The 21,057-nt window shown below is 46.4% G+C and overlaps 1 protein-coding gene across 1 annotated transcript in view; it reads right to left on the bottom strand.

Annotated features, from left to right (window-relative positions):
- mafa (MAF bZIP transcription factor a) overlaps positions 1-21,057 on the bottom strand; it is a 122,894-nt gene that overhangs the window by 18,285 nt on the left and 83,552 nt on the right. The gene's annotated exons all lie outside the window — the stretch shown is intronic.

Genomic DNA, 21,057 nt, shown 5'->3' with positions numbered 1-21,057 from the left:
CTCTCTCTTCCTCTCTGCCTATCTCTCATTCTCTCTTCCTCCCTCCCTTCCTCTCTGCCTATCTCTCATTCTCTCTTCCTCCCTCCCTTCCTCTCTGCCTATCTCTCATTCTCTCTTCCTCCCTCCCTTCCTCTCTGCCTATCTCTCATTCTCTCTTTCTCCCTCTCTTCCTCTCTGCCTATCTCTCATTCTCTCTTCCTCCCTCCCTTCCTCTCTGCCTATCTCTCATTCTCTCTTTCTCCCTCCCTTCCTCTCTGCCTATCTCTCATTCTCTCTTCCTCCCTCCCTTCCTCTCTGCCTATCTCTCATTCTCTCTTCCTCCCTCCCTTCCTCTCTGCCTATCTCTCATTCTCTCTTCCTCCCTCCCTTCCTCTCTGCCTATCTCTCATTCTCTCTTTCTCCCTCCCTTCCTCTCTGCCTATCTCTCATTCTCTCTTCCTCCCTCCCTTCCTCTCTGCCTATCTCTCATTCTCTCTTTCTCCCTCCCTTCCTCTCTGCCTATCTCTCATTCTCTCTTTCTCCCTCCCTTCCTCTCTGCCTATCTCTCATTCTCTCTTTCTCCCTCCCTTCCTCTCTGCCTATCTCTCATTCTCTCTTTCTTCCCTCCCTTCCTCTCTGCCTATCTCTCATTCTCTCTTCTCCCTCCCTTCCTCTCTGCCTATCTCTCATTCTCTCTTCCTCCCTCCCTTCCTCTCTGCCTATGTCTCATTCTCTCTTTCTCCCTCCCTTCCTCTCTGCCTATCTCTCATTCTGTCTTTCTCTCTCACTCCCTCTCTGCCTATCTCTCTTTCTCTCTCCCTTCCTCTCTGCGTATCTCTCATTCTTTTTTTCTCTCTCCCTTCCTCTCTCCCTATCTCTCTTTCTCTCTCCCTCTCTGTGAGCCTGGTGATTGAGGGGCTGGACGTCTCAGTCAATCTGTCAGCGGCTGACTGTTTTACAACACACACACTACACTGATGGACACCATCACTCACCCTGCAACAGCCAGCCACACAGACATAGAATAAACTGAGAGGGAGAGAGAGAAAGAGAGAAAGATAGAGAGAGCGAGAGTAAGATAAATGACATGAAAGAGAGAGAGAGATAGAAAGAGATTACATGAAAAGAAAGAGAGGAGAGATGACATGAACGAGAGAGCAAGCAAACTGAATAGACACTTGAAAAGAGGGAGTACAGGTGACAGAGGGATAGAAAACAGAGAGAATTATAGTAGGTGCTAAAGTTAGTGTTAGTCAGGTCATGATAAGGTTCTGAACTGATTAATCCCCATGGTGGGTTTTTTCCTCTCCTTAGTGGTGACAGAATCACTATGTATGCGTCCAAAATGGCACCCTATTTCCAATATAGTGCACTACCTTTGTAATGCACTATATAGGGACTAGAGTGCCTTTTAGGACACAGACTTTGGTTCTCTCCTTTCTGGAGAACAGAGGAAAATGTGTTCCACCCAACTGGCAGTTTTGCCTCTTAGCACTTCCTCCATCATTATTTCATCCCTAAATAGCTCTCAAATGTGTCAAGGCCCAGCGATAATCATCTTTTCAAGAACTGTACTTCTAGATGGAGCTCAAAATTCTACTAAAAACAACTTCATCTAGACGTTATCTGGAAGTGTGTAAAACCTCCTAGAGTCTATTGACGCACCGGTGCGTCAATTTAAGTAACATAATAAAAAAGACCCCATCAAGTTTAAGCTTGAGATACATTTTGTGTTGTGCATGGGCTGCATCTCAATCCACCGCATCCACCTATGGCTGTCTTCTGCATCTGCAGTGGAAGTTGGCCGAGCTACAGCGATATTTGTCAGACCATGACACATCCTGAAAATCCGTCTTCTCACAAAAACGGCTGTAGCCTATTAACTAATAACTAATACTCCATGGAAAGATGAGACTCTTAGAAACACGATGGTGGTCTGTCACGCTCTGACGTAGGAGAGCTGTGTTTTCTCTGTTTAGCTAGGCCAGGGTGTGATAGGTGGATGGGCATTCTATGTTTTGTGTTCTATGTTTTGGCCGGGTATGGTTTCCAATCAGAGGCAGGTGTCTATCGTTGTCTCTGATTGGAAGCCATACTTAGGCAGCCTGTTTTTCCTTTGTTTTTTGTGGGTAGTTATTTTCCGTTTAGTTGTAAGCACCTGACGGAACTGTCTGCTGTCAATTTTTGTTTAATTTGTAGTGTTCATTCTTTTCTTTCATTAAACTCAAGATGAACATATTCCACGCTGCACCTTGGTCTACTCACTTTGACGCCTGTGACATGGTCACCGTTATGCTCTACGATCCCCACAAGCCCCACGGGACTCGTCTAAAGACGGAACCGTCGATATGCCAACTTCTATTTGTAGCGTCTGAACCATTTGGGCTACAAACTAATGTGACCCCACTGTGAAAAGGGACTTGTCTGGAGGTAACCGGTACCGGTTTAAAAAATGAATGGAAGTATGGAGGTAGTTTTGTGCCTACCCAAAAAATGGGGTTAAATATGTGTAAAAAATTGTTTATATATATATATATATATATATATACTGAACAAAAATATAAACGCAACATGTAAAGTGTTGGTCCTATGTTTCATGAGCAGAAATAAAAGATCCCTGAAATTTGCCATATGCACAAAAAGCGTATTTCTCTTATTTGTCCACAAAACCCATAATTCATCCACCCGACAGGTGTGGCATATCAAGAAGCTGATTAAACAGCATAATCATTACAAAGGTGTACCTTGGGCTGAGGACAATAAAAGGCCAGTCTAAAATCTACAGTTTTGTCACACAACACCATGCCACAGATGTCTCAAGTTTTGAGGGAGCGTGCAATTGGCATGCTGACTGCAGGAATGTCCACCTGAGCTGTTGCCAAATAATTGAATGTCCATTTCTCTACCATAAGTTGCCTCCGACATCATTTTAGAGAATTTGCGAGTACGTCCAACCAGCCTCACAACCACAGACAACGTGTAACCACGCCAGCCCAGGACCTCCACACCCTGCTTCTTCACATGCGGGATCATCAGAGACCAGCCACCCGGACTGCTGATGGAACTGAGGAGGATCTGTAATAAAGCCCTTTTCTGGGGAAAAACGCCTTTTGATTGGCTGGGCCACCCATGGCTGTGCCCCTGTCCAGTCATGTGAAATCCATAGATTAGGACCTAATGAACTGCTTTCAATTGACTGATTTCCTTATATGTAAAATTGTTAAAATTGTTGCGTTTATATTTTTGTTCAGTACAGTGTATTCGGGAAAGTATTCAGACCTCTTCACTTTTTCCTCATTTTGTTACATTTCAGCCTTATTCTCAAATGGATGAAATACATGTTTAGCCTCATCAATCTACACACAGTACCCCATAACGATAAAGTGAAATCAGGTATTTAGAAATGTTTGCAAATTTATAAAAATAAAAACACAGAAATGCCATATTATTTTTTGATACCTAAAGGGGTCCTAAAATTCTAAATCAAATAACTAAGTGATCCATGGCATGACCATCTTAAAACAATTCCATATGTCAGCTTATAACCTCCCCTTTCACTATTTCACATTTCATATTTTCTTTCACACTAAAAAAATCCCACCTCATAAAATAAACGAATCAAGCCAGCCAGCGGTGCCATGAGAAGAGAAGAGTCTGGTGATGTGTAGTATAGGGCCAGCCAGCGGTGCCATGAGAAGAGAAGAGTCTGGTGATGTGTAGTATAGGGCCAGCCAGCGGTGCCATGAGAAGAGAAGAGTCTGGTGATGTGTAGTATAGGGCCAGCCAGCGGTGCCATGAGGAGAGAAGAGTCTGGTGATGTGTAGTATAGGGCCAGCCAGCGGTGCCATGAGAAGAGAAGAGTCTGGTGATGTGTAGTATAGGGCCAGCCAGCGGTGCCATGAGGAGAGAAGAGTCTGGTGATGTGTAGTATAGGGCCAGCCAGCGGTGCCAGGAGAAGAGAAGAGTCTGGTGATGTGTAGTATAGGGCCAGCCAGCGGTGCCATGAGGAGAGAAGAGTCTGGTGATGTGTAGTATAGGGCCAGCCAGCGGTGCCATGAGAAGAGAAGAGTCTGGTGATGTGTAGTATAGGGCCAGCCAGCGGTGCCATGAGAAGAGAAGAGTCTGGTGATGTGTAGTATAGGGCCAGCCAGCGGTGCCATGAGAAGAGAAGAGTCTGGTGATGTGTAGTATAGGGCCAGCCAGCGGTGCCATGAGAAGAGAAGAGTCTGGTGATGTGTAGTATAGGGCCAGCCAGCGGTGCCATGAGAAGAGAAGAGTCTGGTGATGTGTAGTATAGGGCCAGCCAGCGGTGCCATGAGGAGAGAAGAGTCTGGTGATGTGTAGTATAGGGCCAGCCAGCGGTGCCATGAGGAGAGAAGAGTCTGGTGATGTGTAGTATAGGGCCAGCCAGCGGTGCCATGAGAAGAGAAGAGTCTGGTGATGTGTAGTATAGGGCCAGCCAGCGGTGCCATGAGAAGAGAAGAGTCTGGTGATGTGTAGTATAGGGCCAGCCAGCGGTGCCATGAGAAGAGAAGAGTCTGGTGATGTGTAGTATAGGGCCAGCCAGCGGTGCCATGAGAAGAGAAGAGTCTGGTGATGTGTAGTATAGGGCCAGCCAGCGGTGCCATGAGAAGAGAAGAGTCTGGTGATGTGTCGTATAGGGCCAGCCAGCGGTGCCATGAGAAGAGAAGAGTCTGGTGATGTGTAGTATAGGGCCAGCCAGCGGTGCCATGAGAAGAGAAGAGTCTGGTGATGTGTAGTATAGGGCCAGCCAGCGGTGCCATGAGAAGAGAAGAGTCTGGTGATGTGTAGTATAGGGCCAGCCAGCGGTGCCATGAGAAGAGAAGAGTCTGGTGATGTGTAGTATAGGGCCAGCCAGCGGTGCCATGAGAAGAGAAGAGTCTGGTGATGTGTAGTATAGGGCCAGCCAGCGGTGCCATGAGAAGAGAAGAGTCTGGTGATGTGTAGTATAGGGCCAGCCAGCGGTGCCATGAGAAGAGAAGAGTCTGGTGATGTGTAGTATAGGGCCAGCCAGCGGTGCCATGAGAAGAGAAGAGTCTGGTGATGTGTAGTATAGGGCCAGCCAGCGGTGCCATGAGAAGAGAAGAGTCTGGTGATGTGTAGTATAGGGCCAGCCAGCGGTGCCATGAGAAGAGAAGAGTCTGGTGATGTGTCGTATAGGGCCAGCCAGCGGTGCCATGAGGAGAGAAGAGTCTGGTGATGTGTAGTATAGGGCCAGCCAGCGGTGCCATGAGAAGAGAAGAGTCTGGTGATGTGTAGTATAGGGCCAGCCAGCGGTGCCATGAGAAGAGAAGAGTCTGGTGATGTGTCGTATAGGGCCAGCCAGCGGTGCCATGAGGAGAGAAGAGTCTGGTGATGTGTAGTATAGGGCCAGCCAGCGGTGCCATGAGAAGAGAAGAGTCTGGTGATGTGTAGTATAGGGCCAGCCAGCGGTGCCATGAGAAGAGAAGAGTCTGGTGATGTGTAGTATAGGGCCAGCCAGCGGTGCCATGAGAAGAGAAGAGTCTGGTGATGTGTAGTATAGGGCCAGCCAGCGGTGCCATGAGAAGAGAAGAGTCTGGTGATGTGTAGTATAGGGCCAGCCAGCGGTGCCATGAGGAGAGAAGAGTCTGGTGATGTGTAGTATAGGGCCAGCCAGCGGTGCCATGAGGAGAGAAGAGTCTGGTGATGTGTCGTATAGGGCCAGCCAGCGGTGCCATGAGAAGAGAAGAGTCTGGTGATGTGTAGTATAGGGCCAGCCAGCGGTGCCATGAGAAGAGAAGAGTCTGGTGATGTGTAGTATAGGGCCAGCCAGCGGTGCCATGAGAAGAGAAGAGTCTGGTGATGTGTCGTATAGGGCCAGCCAGCGGTGCCATGAGAAGAGAAGAGTCTGGTGATGTGTAGTATAGGGCCAGCCAGCGGTGCCATGAGGAGAGAAGAGTCTGGTGATGTGTAGTATAGGGCCAGCCAGCGGTGCCATGAGAAGAGAAGAGTCTGGTGATGTGTAGTATAGGGCCAGCCAGCGGTGCCATGAGGAGAGAAGAGTCTGGTGATGTGTAGTATAGGGCCAGCCAGCGGTGCCATGAGAAGAGAAGAGTCTGGTGATGTGTCGTATAGGGCCAGCCAGCGGTGCCATGAGAAGAGAAGAGTCTGGTGATGTGTAGTATAGGGCCAGCCAGCGGTGCCATGAGAAGAGAAGAGTCTGGTGATGTGTAGTATAGGGCCAGCCAGCGGTGCCATGAGAAGAGAAGAGTCTGGTGATGTGTAGTATAGGGCCAGCCAGCGGTGCCATGAGAAGAGAAGAGTCTGGTGATGTGTAGTATAGGGCCAGCCAGCGGTGCCATGAGAAGAGAAGAGTCTGGTGATGTGTCGTATAGGGCCAGCCAGCGGTGCCATGAGGAGAGAAGAGTCTGGTGATGTGTAGTATAGGGCCAGCCAGCGGTGCCATGAGAAGAGAAGAGTCTGGTGATGTGTAGTATAGGGCCAGCCAGCGGTGCCATGAGAAGAGAAGAGTCTGGTGATGTGTCGTATAGGGCCAGCCAGCGGTGCCATGAGAAGAGAAGAGTCTGGTGATGTGTCGTATAGGGCCAGCCAGCGGTGCCATGAGAAGAGAAGAGTCTGGTGATGTGTAGTATAGGGCCAGCCAGCGGTGCCATGAGAAGAGAAGAGTCTGGTGATGTGTAGTATAGGGCCAGCCAGCGGTGCCATGAGAAGAGAAGAGTCTGGTGATGTGTAGTATAGGGCCAGCCAGCGGTGCCATGAGAAGAGAAGAGTCTGGTGATGTGTAGTATAGGGCCAGCCAGCGGTGCCATGAGGAGAGAAGAGTCTGGTGATGTGTAGTATAGGGCCAGCCAGCGGTGCCATGAGGAGAGAAGAGTCTGGTGATGTGTAGTATAGGGCCAGCCAGCGGTGCCATGAGGAGAGAAGAGTCTGGTGATGTGTCGTATAGGGCCAGCCAGCGGTGCCATGAGAAGAGAAGAGTCTGGTGATGTGTAGTATAGGGCCAGCCAGCGGTGCCATGAGGAGAGAAGAGTCTGGTGATGTGTAGTATAGGGCCAGCCAGCGGTGCCATGAGAAGAGAAGAGTCTGGTGATGTGTAGTATAGGGCCAGCCAGCGGTGCCATGAGAAGAGAAGAGTCTGGTGATGTGTAGTATAGGGCCAGCCAGCGGTGCCATGAGAAGAGAAGAGTCTGGTGATGTGTAGTATAGGGCCAGCCAGCGGTGCCATGAGGAGAGAAGAGTCTGGTGATGTGTAGTATAGGGCCAGCCAGCGGTGCCATGAGAAGAGAAGAGTCTGGTGATGTGTAGTATAGGGCCAGCCAGCGGTGCCATGAGAAGAGAAGAGTCTGGTGATGTGTAGTATAGGGCCAGCCAGCGGTGCCATGAGGAGAGAAGAGTCTGGTGATGTGTAGTATAGGGCCAGCCAGCGGTGCCATGAGAAGAGAAGAGTCTGGTGATGTGTAGTATAGGGCCAGCCAGGACCATCAATGTCTGACGGAGAAGAACAGGAATATAATGTGGAACGTGTCGGACTCTCCAATCTTACCTCAGTGAGACGTGTGTGTTTGATACTGGGCCAAGAGCAGCACTTTCTGCCTCTTGTTCTACACTGTCTATTGTTGTAGTCTCCACACCTCGGCCCAAGGTAAACACTACACTATAAAACATAATGGGGAGAGATACTGGCTGAGGTGTCATGGAGAAAATTCACTATGAGAGTAAACAATGACTCTGGCCCTCAACACAGACGCTCATAAACACACACAAATGCATGTGCATCACACACATTGACACATGTATGCACGAATGCACACACACGCACGCATGCACAGTCGCCCTGGGTCCTGTCTAGCCTCTCTCATGATTATTATCATTTCCCCATTTTGTTTCTCTGCTTGTCAATGGCAGAGACAGGAGGCAACATAGTGTATCTGATTCTCAATCGGAAACTCTCTTCAAAACACAGAAAACTAAATAAATACAGTATGAGCAATATTCTTTCTCAGGAGAGCCAAGAGAGAGTAGCTAGGAGAAAGGCCTAAAGTGTTCCCCAGAACCCTAATGATGGGTCGCCCAGAGGAGTGAAATGCAAACGAACCAATCTGTTTGTCTGTTTACTGGGAAGAGGAACAGAAGCTAGCTGTGTACTGCCACCCTGCAATGTCATATGGGAGTCAGTCTCCCACAAACGCATGCCTAATGACTCGATATATTCACCCGCTCTCTCTCTCCCTCCCTCTTCACTATCCCTCTCTCTCCTCTCTCTATTTCTCCTGCTCTCTCTCCTTCTTTCTCTTTCCCCTTTTCCTCATACCTCTCTCTCTCTCTATCTCTCTGGCTCTCTTCCTCTCTCCTAATGGCCCTGTCCATAGGCACTCCAGCTCTCACGCACCCTGCTCTCTGTTCTCCTCTACTCATCCCCCTCTACAGGCAGGCAGCCTGACACCTCACCCTCCCCTTCCCAAAGAAAGTGTGCCGCTCTGGGCCTGGACTCCTGCCACACTCCCCTGGTAGTCCCAGCTCAGCCCGGATCTCTAGTGGAGGATGTGAAGGCATGCTGTGTGTACTGTAAGTGTCAGACCTGGGTGAAATTCAGCACTGATTTCAAGTACTACAATTATAGTTCTATATTGTGACATGTCTTTCAAATCAATACTCTTCAAATTTAGTTGAAAAGTTAGACTTACTAGTGATGTATTTTCAAAATGATTAATGGTGGAACAAAATCTGTTCAAACGTAATAGAACATTTGACAAACCGAATGTACTTGAATCACTCATGCAAGCCCTCACCAAACACTATTACACAGATCACATGCAAGTCAATCTAGGCAGGGGTCTGTGACACAGTAATTCCCAGTGATTTGGTCACAATGGGGTTGAACCGTCTGCTGACCGCGTGGCTGATGTTTGTCATTGAGACCTTAGTGAATGTGTTCATGCAGGCCATCGATGAAAGGTCTCTCTCTAAAGCCTGAATTCTAAATCCATCCTGACAGGCGATGACATGTTGGAGACTGGAGGGACAGGCCAACTGAATTGATTCAGTCTTTTCTCCCTGCTCCTCTCCCTCTCTCTCTCTCTCTCTCTCTGTCACTTTCTCTCTCTCTCTTTCTCTATTTCCTCTCTCTTTCTCTGTCTTTCATTTTTCCCTTGATACTTTATTCCTCTCTCTCTTTTGTCTCTTCGCTCCCTCACCCATCACTCTCTCCCTTCTTCCTCCCCCTCCTTTCCTTCTTCCCTCTATCATGTCACAGAGCTGTGTGGCGCGCAAGCTGTCACATTATTTCCCAACAGACATTGCGCTTGTGTGACAGAAGACTGGAGTTGTATATCAATGGGTGACATGGTCTCTCTCCCCCTCTCTCTCTCTCCCTCTTTCTATCTCTCTTTCCCTCTCTCTCCCTCTCTCCGCAGTCAACATCAAATATCGCTGGGTCTTTTTGATCACTTAAAAGGCTGGTATTAGGAGAGGAGCCGTCGCTTAAACAAAAGCAAACAGACAAAGTGTTTCATCTGTCATGTTCGTCAGTGGGCCATATGTGCATTCTAACAGCTGTGCTATCAGAGAGGAGGTAAACGACTGAAGTATCCACTCCATATCACACATTATGGCCGTCCAGAAAACAACAGAGCTCAAATAACACTCAGTGCAGTCAACGAAGGCAGCAGAAGCACAACGATTCACTGTTAATGCTTGGCTACTGCTGTTTCATGTTTAAAGCTTGCTGCAATTGTGAGCGTAGCTTATCTTGTGGGCCACATTTAGGCGTGTGTATTTGAGTGTGTGTGTGTGTGTGTGTGTGTGTGTGTGTGTGTGTGTGTGTGTGTGTGTGTGTGTGTGTGTGTGTGTGTGTGTGTGTGTGTGTGTGTCTGTCAGTAATGTGCTATAAAGGTATATTCTGAAATATACAGTACCAGTCAAAAGTTTGGACACCTACTCATTCAAGGGTTTTTCTTTATTTTTACTATTTTCTACATTGTAGAATAATAGTGAAGACATCAAAATTATGAAATAACACATATGGAATCATGTAGTAACCAAAAATTATATTTGAGATTCTTCAAAGTAGCCACCCTTTGCCTTGATGACAGCTTTGCACACTCTTGGCATAAATATTTTGATTTGTTTCATATTTTTTGGTTACTACATGATTCCATATGTGTTATTTCATAATTTTGATGTCTTCACTATTATTCTACAATGTAGAAAATAGTCAAAATAAAGACAACCCTTGAATGAGTAGGTGTCCAAACTTTTGACTGGTACTGTACATGAATTACTTTCTACTTCCCTATGGCCACAGTGATCAGCTCCTCATCTAAAACCATTTCCTCTCAACATGAACAGCAGCGAGCCGATCTGTGATCTATAGCTGGTTTATATTCACTGAGGCTGGGCCCGCGTCCATACCTTGTAATTCTAATTGAATGCACGCCTTGTAATTCTAATTGAATGCACTGAGGACTTTGGCACGGGCAGGGTCATTCCAGTACCCACCGCCTGGCCAAGCGAGCGTCCGCTCAGCATATTGTTTCCATGGCACCTGTCTCCTCAGATTAATAACTCCAAGGTCCGCCCTGGCAAGGTATGCAGGGATACCCAGAAATTACAATACTAATTCAACACCATGGGATTTATACAGCAGACACCCTGCAATTTACGAGAGAGAGAGGGGGAGAGAGAGGGAAGGGGAGAGAGAGAGAGAGGGAGGGAGGGAGGGAAGGAAGGAAGGAGGGAAGAGAGAAGGAGAGGGAGAGAGAGAGATGGAGAGAGAGAAGGGGAGAAAGAGAGAGACTAATAACAGTAGAAGTGATTAGCTCAGTGGGAGAAATGATGCGTTTGTAGTCCCGTGATTATTATTGTGTTCCTCATCTCATAATGAGTTTGAACAATGCAGTTAATGGCATTATTGGCGCGCCACCAGGACTCTGGACATGTACAGTATACAAGCCTGATAGCACTTTTTCACCAATGAATCACTCCAACGCACATGGCAATATTCAAATCTATGTTATTAAAAATGTTGGAACAACAGTATCAGATTTATGCTCTGTTATTTTACTATGGATTGATCATCACAAACACCAATCGCAGGCATATCTGATTGGGGGGTGGGGGGGGGAGTTGGTTCAATCCATTTTGATTGCTCTGCAGTGGGACGTCTGAGTGTCGGCTGAATGGACAGCTGCATGCTGTGTATGTATGTGTGTGTGTGTGTGTGTGTGTGTGTGTGTGTGTGTGTGTGTGTGTGTGTGTGTGTGTGTGTGAGTGCGTGCGTGCGATACTCAGATGACTAGCTGTGGAGATGAATTGCAATATTGCTACTTACTTCAATATTTTCCCATCTCTGTTATGTCTTCATTACAGTACATCAACATATAAAAATCTTTGGCGTTCCGCCACACATGGCAAACTATTGTCTGATACTGTATCCTGAGAGGAAAACATCTTTAAGACATACATTTTCTATTATTTCCTCCTCATTCTCTACAGATTTTATTATCTGAAAGTAAGGTCTCAGATACTGTAAGCAATCATTATAAAACATTGCTTAAGTAACAGCTTTAAACATAGTTTTGCAGACAAGTCTCCCTCCAAGAGCCCATGCTACTTAGGGGAATTAGAAAGATACACATGTTATTTGAAGCAAGATTGAAAAGGCAATTCTATGCATTGGAAGAGCAGAAAATAACAATTAAAAAGGCCTTTGAAGGAAGCCACAGTGAGCAGATACTGGTGTGAAAGAGAAGCTCTATCCTGGCTGGTGTAAATTAAGACATTTGGAGAGTTGTCTCTCTCTTTACAGGTAGCCTGGTGTCTCCTATATAAATGAAGAGATGCATCTCTTCTTTATGCAGGTAGCCTGGTGTCTCCTATCTAAAGGAAGAGATGTGTCTCTCTCTTTACAGGTAGCCTGGTGTCTCCTATCTAAATGAAGAGATTTGTCTCTCTCTTTACAGGTAGCCTGGTGTCTCCTATATAAATGAAGAGATTTGTCTCTTCTCTATGCAGGTAGCCTGGTGTAAAATCTTTGTATAGGTAGCCTGATATAACATATCTGTACAGGTAGCCTGGTGTAACATATCTGTAAAGGTAGCCTGGTGTAACATATCTGTACAGGTAGCCTGGCGTAACATATCTGTACAGGTAGCCTGGTGTAACATATCTGTACAGGTAGCCTGGTGTAACATATCTGTACAGGTAGCCTGGTGTAACATATCTGTATAGGTAGCCTGGTGTAACATATCTGTACAGGTAGCCTGGTGTAACATATCTGTACAGGTAGCCTGGTGTAACATATCTGTACAGGTAGCCTGGTGTAACATATCTGTACATGTAGCCTGGTGTAACATATCTGTACAGGTAGCCTGGCGTATCATATCTGTACAGGTAGCCTGGTGTAACATATCTGTACAGGTAGCCTGGTGTAACATATCTGTACAGGTAGCCTGGTGTAACATATCTGTACAGGTAGCCTGGTGTAACATATCTGTACAGGTAGCCTGGTGTAACATATCTGTACAGGTAGCCTGGTGTAACATATCTGTATAGGTAGCCTGGTGTAACATATCTGTATAGGTTGCCTGGTGTAACATATCTGTACAGGTAGCCTGGTGTAACATATCTGTACAGGTAGCCTGGTGTAACATATCTGTACAGGTAGCCTGGTGTAACATATCTGTACAGGTAGCCTGGTGTAACATATCTGTACAGGTAGCCTGGTGTAACATATCTGTACAGGTAGCCTGGTGTAACATATCTGTACAGGTAGCCTGGTGTAACATATCAGTACAGGTAGCCTGGTGTAACATATCTGTACAGGTAGCCTGGTGTAACATATCTGTATAGGTTGCCTGGTGTAACATATCTGTACAGGTAGCCTGGTGTAACATATCTGTACAGGTAGCCTGGTGTAACATATCAGTACAGGTAGCCTGGTGTAACATGTCTGTATAGGTGGATATAGCGTGGCGTTAGACAGCGTGTTCAATCTTGAGGTAGTGGCAGTCTGGGACGCTCCCCGACACAGCAGCCGAATTACCAACGTTCAGCACCGTGACAGTACTGAGATTACAATTGAGTTTCCCTCCCCCCTACCTGTCCCTCCCTCCCTCCCTCCCTCCCTCTCTGACTGCTCAATAGCAGGTGCTGTGCTAAGAAAGCTGTTACAGCCATCCCTGAGTGGTTGTGTCAGCACCGCTGCCAGGGTTGAGCTCTCCAACCTGCTCACAGTTTCAGGAAATAAAAGAGAAAAAAAGAAAGAGGAAAAAAAAGCAACTCTCTGCTCTGGTCCCCAAATGACACCCGCTGGGAGCTATCGCATGCTAAATTTCTGCGGGTGGTTCTCCCTGCGTTCTGTCTCAGGCCCCTGGACTCCCATTTACAGACAGAGCCATACTGGTCCTTTCTGCATGGAGGGGCCTGACCAGCTGTGTTCAGCAGAAAAAAAACAACAACAACAAAATAAATAAATAAACTAATTAACAAACACATAAGAAACGGCTCATTTTGTCGCCTTAGCAAATGCTCGGATAAGGCACTTTTTGTGTGCCAACTGCAGAAAAATCGTAGTGCCGGACTTTGATTGCGGTGGGGCATGAGTTGGGCCTAACTGCTCTGAAATTCCTGACTGTTGTAGAAAAGTCACCTCACTGCCGCAAATACACCCCCATAGGACTCACATTCACAGACGTTTGATGGTACTGTACTGAACGTTTGACTTGTAGAGCTGTTTTCTTTTACCCTGTGCCTGCATGCACTGATACGGTCTCTCGTCTGGAACACAAATGAAGATGATCTGTCGTTATGATCTCTCGTCTGGAACACAAATGTGACACTTAAGACTCAAGGGTTTTGCAGTGATAGCTATGCAAATGAATCTGCTTTGAGAGCAGAGGCAGCACCGTGCGCATCGTCTAGAGCTCACAATAATCACAGGGGGCTTGTGTGCAAACAAGAGACGCTAAGCATCTGAAACCTCTGCAAGCGACCAAACACACACACACCCACATATACATACATGCAAACAAGACGTAATAAATCTCTTAAACCAGTTTGTATCACGCTCTAGCGCGCACACACACACACACACACACACACACACACACACACACACACACACACACACACACAAACAAAGTCAAACTCGGGTGATTGCTCAATGCCTGTTTTTTTTTACCTTATAAACTTTTCTTCTTGATATCTTGCCTTCTTTCCTTCCTTTTTTCTGAAGGAACCAAAGGAGATACTTCTATTCTTTACATGCCAATGTTGAAACCCTCTCTCCCTCTATGAATGAACTTTTGTATTTTATTTCATTCATGTTTTGCTGACTTGCATTTCAATGTGTTTTGTAGATTTTTAAAGGATCACAATTATAAATGCATACTGTACACATTCTTCTTAAATCTATTGACTAGAGAGTCACCCAAGCTGCCAAGTACAGAACAGTCCGGGTCTTTGAAATGACCTGACAAGGACAGGAACATGGATTTGGCCTCTCAGCATAATCCATGAAACCTTTTTTAGGAGAGAGATACGTTAGCATATAGGTAATCTAAATTTAGCATACGCCCCATCACGGGCCGTTTCGTTTTACGTGCACAAAAATGATGAATTCCAAAGGTGACCTGATGGGTTTCCTTTCAGCAGATTGATCTGCCCATGTGAGGGTGTCACAAAACGGACGGGCGGACACAGTACACCCTCAGGACACCCTCAAGACACCCTCAGTACACCCTCAGGACACCCTCAGTACCACCTCAGTACACCCTCAGGGCACCCTCAGTACACCCTCAGTACCACCTCAGTACACCCTCAGTACACCCTCAGGACACCCTCAGGACACCCTCAGTATCACCTCAGTACACCCTCAGTACACCCTCAGGACACACTCAGTACACCCTCAGGACACTCTCAGTACACCCTCAGTACCACCTCATTACACCCTCAGTACACCCTCAGTACCACCTCAGTACACCCTCAGTACACCCTCAGTACCACCTCTGTACACCCTCTGTACACCCTCAGTACCACCTCAGTACACCCTCAGTACCACCTCAGGACACCTTCAGTACACCCTCAGTACACCCTCAGTACCACCTCAGTACACCCTCAGTACCACCTCAGTACACCCTCAGTACACCCTCAGTACACCCTCAGTACCCCCTCAGTACACCCTCAGTATACCCTCAGTACATCCTCAGTACACCCTCAGAACACCCTCAGGACACCCTCAGTACCACCTCAGTACACCCTCAGTACCACCTCGGTACACCCTCAGTACACCCTCAGTACAACCTCAGGACACCCTCAGTACACCCTCAGTACACCCTCAGTACACCCTCAGTACCACCTCAGTACACCCTCAGTACCACCTCAGTACACCCTCAGTACCACCTCAGTACACCCTCAGGACACCCTCAGTACACCCTCAGGACACCCTCAGGACACCCTCAGGACACCCTCAGTGCCACCTCAGTAACACCTCAGTACACCCTCAGTACCACCTCAGTACCACCTCAGTACACCCTCAGGACACCCTCAGTACACCCTCAGTACACCCTCAGCGGCCAACATAAGACTATAAGGCTATCTAACGCTTTCACGCACAGAACCATCTTCAGAGTATTTAGACTAAAGTCAGAATGGTCGACTGTTCTGAACACAAAAATAATCATATGCGTTGTCTGTTCTTGTCTCTTTTAATATATTCACCAAACTAGGAATTCTTCTTCTTTATTTTGGAGCTAATTACAGTTTAGAAAGGCACAACATTTAGTGAAAACAGAATGGCTGAAATCTAAAAAGAAATGTGAGAAACAAACAGAGGGAGTGGATTTCCACATTGTGTTTCAGAACAGAGCAGTTGGGGAACAGAAACGTTGTGCATCTTCTGTGTGTGTTTGGGAAAAAAGCAGGACTGTAAGATTCTCCTTCTCTAGAACAATTAAATAACCTCTGCAATTTATCACAAGTACAAGAAGGAAATGTCAAGGGCACAGGAGTCCCTTCTCTCTAGGTCACACACAAACGTGCACACACACACACACACACACACACACACACACACACACACACACACACACACACACACACAAATAAACACATGTACACAAACACAGTGGTGCTGTGACTGCCACATATGCACTAAATACAAGTTGGGGCATTGACAAATCACAGGGAGCTGGAAGAGGGGCCCAGGTGGGACTAATTGAAATGAACTTTACTTGGGAGGGAAATACCTAATTAAGGTGAATTTTCTGGGTGTGTTTGTGTTGCAACATCATGAGACCTAACTTTGAGCTCATCTTTACATGGGGAAACCTGCTTACAGTACGTAGATCACAGACACCACTAAATATCAACCAGTAGAAGGAATAAGGTGGTTGCTTCGCCTCAGTGAGAATGTGTTGTTTGGTGCTTGTTTCAAGTTACCTGGTTGAGACACTCAGTGGGTTGAGACAAAGCTATTCATGATCTACCTGGCTTACTGTGTGTGTGTGTGTGTGTGTGTGTGTGTGTGTGTGTGTGTGTGTGTGTGTGTGTGTGTGTGTGTGTGTGTGTGTGTGTGTGTGTGTGTGTGTGTGTGTGTGTGTGTGTTTGTGTGTTTGTGTGTGTGTGTGTGTGTGTGTGTGTGTGTGTGTGTGTGTGTGTGTGTGTGTGTGTGTGTGTGTGTGTGTGTGTGTGTTCATCTGTACGTCAGAGTTTGATTTAGCCATGCCTATCATTTGTATCAGTCAAAGAGTGTGTCTACTACTAGTATTTGTATGCCATTTAGCAACTCGGTCTGTCTGTGAGTGTGGGGTTTGTTAGCTGGGGACACTCCACAGTCCCAAAAGCACTTGCAGTTCCACAGACAGTAACTGGGTAATTCCTCAGTGGCTGTTCAGAGTGTTCTCCTGGCTGTGCCTGATCAGAAAACAAGCCTACTTTAGTCAGTTTGTTTAAGGTCCTCCGAGAAGGCTCTCCTGTCCTTCCCTCTCTCTCTTTTTCACGCTCTCTATCTGTACTTCTCTGTCTTTGTTTTATTCTTTCCATCTCTCTCTCACACACTCACACACCCAGGCATGCATGCACACTCAGAAACACAGATACAAATGCGCTCTCCTCCCTGTTAGGCTGCAGACAACAGAGTGAGAGCATGATTCGTTGATAGAAGCAGCGAGGACAACGGTACCATAAAGGATTAGGCAGCGGAGTAGACTAGTGTTCTACACTCAAGACTATATTTCAGTTTGAAATAGGCTACATATTATTGAAACAACATGTCTGCCTCAATTAGATCAACCCCAGTCTAATAATGAGATACTATCTTTCAACAATCCTCTTCCTATTGTGTCAGACTGACACAAAATATAGTATTTATGTTCATATATGAATGTGATTTTTTTTTTATCAAAAAGTGGGCTAATGGTCGAATCAGTTCTCAAATATTTCTCTCACTAGTGTTGAATGATTGAATATTTTACTCTTGTCACTTGCACTCACAGACCTCACCTTCTACAAGCCACAAACATGCTCTGGCACATTCCCAAAATACTTCACAAATGCATTCGAAATAACCCAGTGTCCTATTGGTTTGTCTTGTGTACATGTGCGCATACACAGATATGCTTGTGTGGTATGTGCAAGGAAGATGTGTGAGGACGGGAGGGAGTTGCCCTTTCACGCAAACTCACACACACACACATAATACATGGGTGCATGAGACTCACACACACACACATAATACATGGGTGCATGAGACTCACACACACACACATAAATTATTAATCACAAGTTGTCCACATCACAGCCTAATGAATTCAATCACGGCCATAATGAGCATATGTTCTAGGGCTGTGTGTAATGAATGTCACAAGGATGCGTCTGTATTCCTCACCTCTCCACCTCAGACACTAATTATAATACACCCATCAGAATGCTGCGTCTGTGCGAAGACACCGGGCGAAGGGGGAACGGTGTGTGTGTGTGTGTGTGTGTGTAGTGTGTAGGCCGAGGATGATCTATACGCAGGGCAAGCTGTACCCTCTCCTCCCTCCCTCTCCCTCCCCCAGCCCGCCATGGAGGGGTAATATTTACACAGCGCCCTCTTTATGACCCTGACGGTGACCGCTCACTAACGACACAAACTGTGTAAAAGAACTGACTGACAGACACACACGCACACACAAACACATGCATGCACACACAAACACACACACAAATACTCACCCACACATATTTAGGGGTGATTTAGAGACGAATACTTCCAATCCTAACAACACCTGACCGTGACTTTACAGCCTCATCATGTACTAGACATATGCTATTAAAATCTCAGGCTATTTTACATGATGAGATTGACAACAGATGACTACTGAAGGTCACTGTAGAGATAAACTACTAATCTGCCATGTTTACCATGGCAACTAGAATAATGGACCTTATTCTGACCTTACCAAGACCTACACCAGTTGATAGGAATAACAGATCTGACATGCCTGTCCATGCGCTTAGCCATATTGCCTGCCTCACAATACAGTATCCTTGTGTTTTCCAATGTCAAGAGAAACATACTTGGCCAGTAAAATGTCTACCTGTTTAATAATGAGCCTCAGAATCCACTGCAATTACATGGAAACACCTGAGAGAAAACTATAAACCTCACCTACACCATCTAGACATACTGTCTGTGTGGGTTCTCCATTGAGTGGTCTGCTCTCTTCTGCTCTGTTCTGCTCGCCCCAGTAAAGGTGAAGTTTCCTCACGGGAGCTGACAAGTGTGAAATTGCAATAGGAAGTAGTGCTTCAAACCCTGCCATTTACCCCTCTCATTAACATACCCTAAACCCCCAGTCTGCCTGGTTGATAAGCCAGTCCCTGCCTCTAAACATGAGCTCACCAAGGTAATAACATACATATTATGCATGACAGTGCTTTCCTAAGAAACCTTTCTCAAACACACACATCCATTCTTAAGATTCAATGATGTTAGTTTGCCCAGTGGTGTAGTATTGAGTAAAGGGCCAGGAACAGAGGTATTGGATTGAGTTGGATAGTAGAGAGTGAGCTGCATGGCTTAAAGGACATCTATAGCACCAGGCTTTGGTCTGAGACACAGATCTATGTCTCTCTGAGGAGAACTGGGCCTCTCAGTTTTACTGCCAAAGGTACGGGGTGAAAGCGGCCACGGGTCATGACCTTCCTCTTTGAAGCCACTGCTTTTCTCTCTTCTTCTGTTTCTTTTTATTTTCCTCTTCCTCTCTTTCTTCCTCCTCCCTCTCTTCCTACATCTTCCTCTCTACCGCCTATCTCTCTCTTCATCTCTTCTGGCCACCTCTCTCTTTTTCTCCCTCCCCTCCTTCTCTATTTAATTTAACCCCCAATTCCCCTCCCTCTCCACCTCACTTTTTCCTTTCCTCTCTTTCTCTATACCCACTCTCCTCCATCGCATCCCCCCTACTGTAGTTTAAGTGAATTGTTCACTGGGCTGAAGGTTAGCCAGTCTTTGGGCCCCTCCTTTGGTCATAGAGCTGAGAGAGAGTGGACACTGAGCGGACACTGACGCTGGTTCTTTGTCTGTGAGGAGCGGAGCAACTGCCGGCTGTGTCCGTATCGCTGCGGCAGCGTAATTGATACAGGCTCACGCTGCTGGGCTTAACAGAAACCCTGCCGTGTTTGCACACAGCCTGAGATCACACAGCTGTAGGGCTCACAGTACAGACAGGGAGAGCTCACACAAGATCATACACAGCGTGCTGGCGAGATCACAGCTAGAGACACAGAGGAGATGGTAAGAGATAGAGAGGGGTGCCTGGTTGGTTTATCGGACATTGGTTAAAGGTGCACTATGCAGAAATCGCTCTGCTATTTCCTGGTTGCTAAAATTCTAATAGTTAGCCTAATTTACGTTTATGTGACAAACAAGCAAGTATAGTGTAGAGAATCATTGTACCATCTAAACCGCTGTGAAACATATTTTCCATAAGCAAAACTATTGTATTTTCAGCTGTTTGAAGCTGGTGTACAAAACTGAAAGTAAAAGACGCAAAAATTAAACTTAAGAATGGTAAGCATAGAAATAGTGCCTATAGAACAGACCTACCAATGAGAATGCATATCTAGAATTCACATTTCTATGTGAATTTGGTTGGCTGGCCCCAAAAAGTTACATATTGCAGCTTTAAGCTGATATGATTAGAAAATCTCACTGTGTGTAGCAGGTCATTTTACACCCTCTACAAGAAGAAATACAATAACTACCTCTGTGTAGCTAAGATGAAAGCGGTATTCACTCACTGTTATACAACTGATAAGGCTCTTCCCTCAGTCTGCTCCTTAGTAGCATGTTCATGCAATCATGGCCCCAGCCAACCAGCTTGCCTGGTGAAATCTGGGCCACACCTGAACAGAGATACCCTGAACAGCAGTATCACCTCAATACTGCACTAAAACCCCACCAAGGATCACTAGCAAGCAGGTCCTTGCCGCTTACACACACACACACACACACACACACACACACACACACACACACACACACACACACACACACACACACACACACACACACACACACACACACACACTCACACTGGTTTTATCCTTCCGCCTGACATTCAGTGACATTTCAGAAGTCGTTAAAGGTGTGTGCACAGGGACCAGGAGAACGTGGCCAAAGGCGCTCCTCAGGCGGAAAGAGACCGCCGTTGCTGTCAGGACATAAAACATGGCTGGATGAACTGATTATGCTTTCAGAAAAATCCCACCCACACATTTCACCCAACTTCCCTCTCTGAAGATGTATTTAGTGTGTTGACAAATCATCTGTTCAGTATTTTAGACACACATGAAATGGATGCCTCCGGTGGGAAGGCTGGGTACATGGCAGGTTGTTCAGTGCTCAAGGTAGAGGTGGCCTTTAACACACAGCTCTACGATCAGATTAGACTAGCACAATCCCAACTTTAACCATTAGTGGGATAGTAAAATATCTGATTGTAGATATGTCCAGCTAGAGGACCAAGAGTAGCAATTGAAGCCCTATGTTGATCTAATGAACTGCAGCCGCTGGGCTGAGCAGTCTATAGA

The sequence above is a fragment of the Salmo trutta genome, chromosome 29 (genome assembly GCF_901001165.1).
Source record: "Salmo trutta chromosome 29, fSalTru1.1, whole genome shotgun sequence".
NCBI classification, from domain to species: domain Eukaryota; kingdom Metazoa; phylum Chordata; class Actinopteri; order Salmoniformes; family Salmonidae; genus Salmo; species Salmo trutta.
The sequence above is the reverse complement of the archived record's forward strand: the minus strand, read 5'-3'. Positions and strand labels throughout refer to the sequence as shown.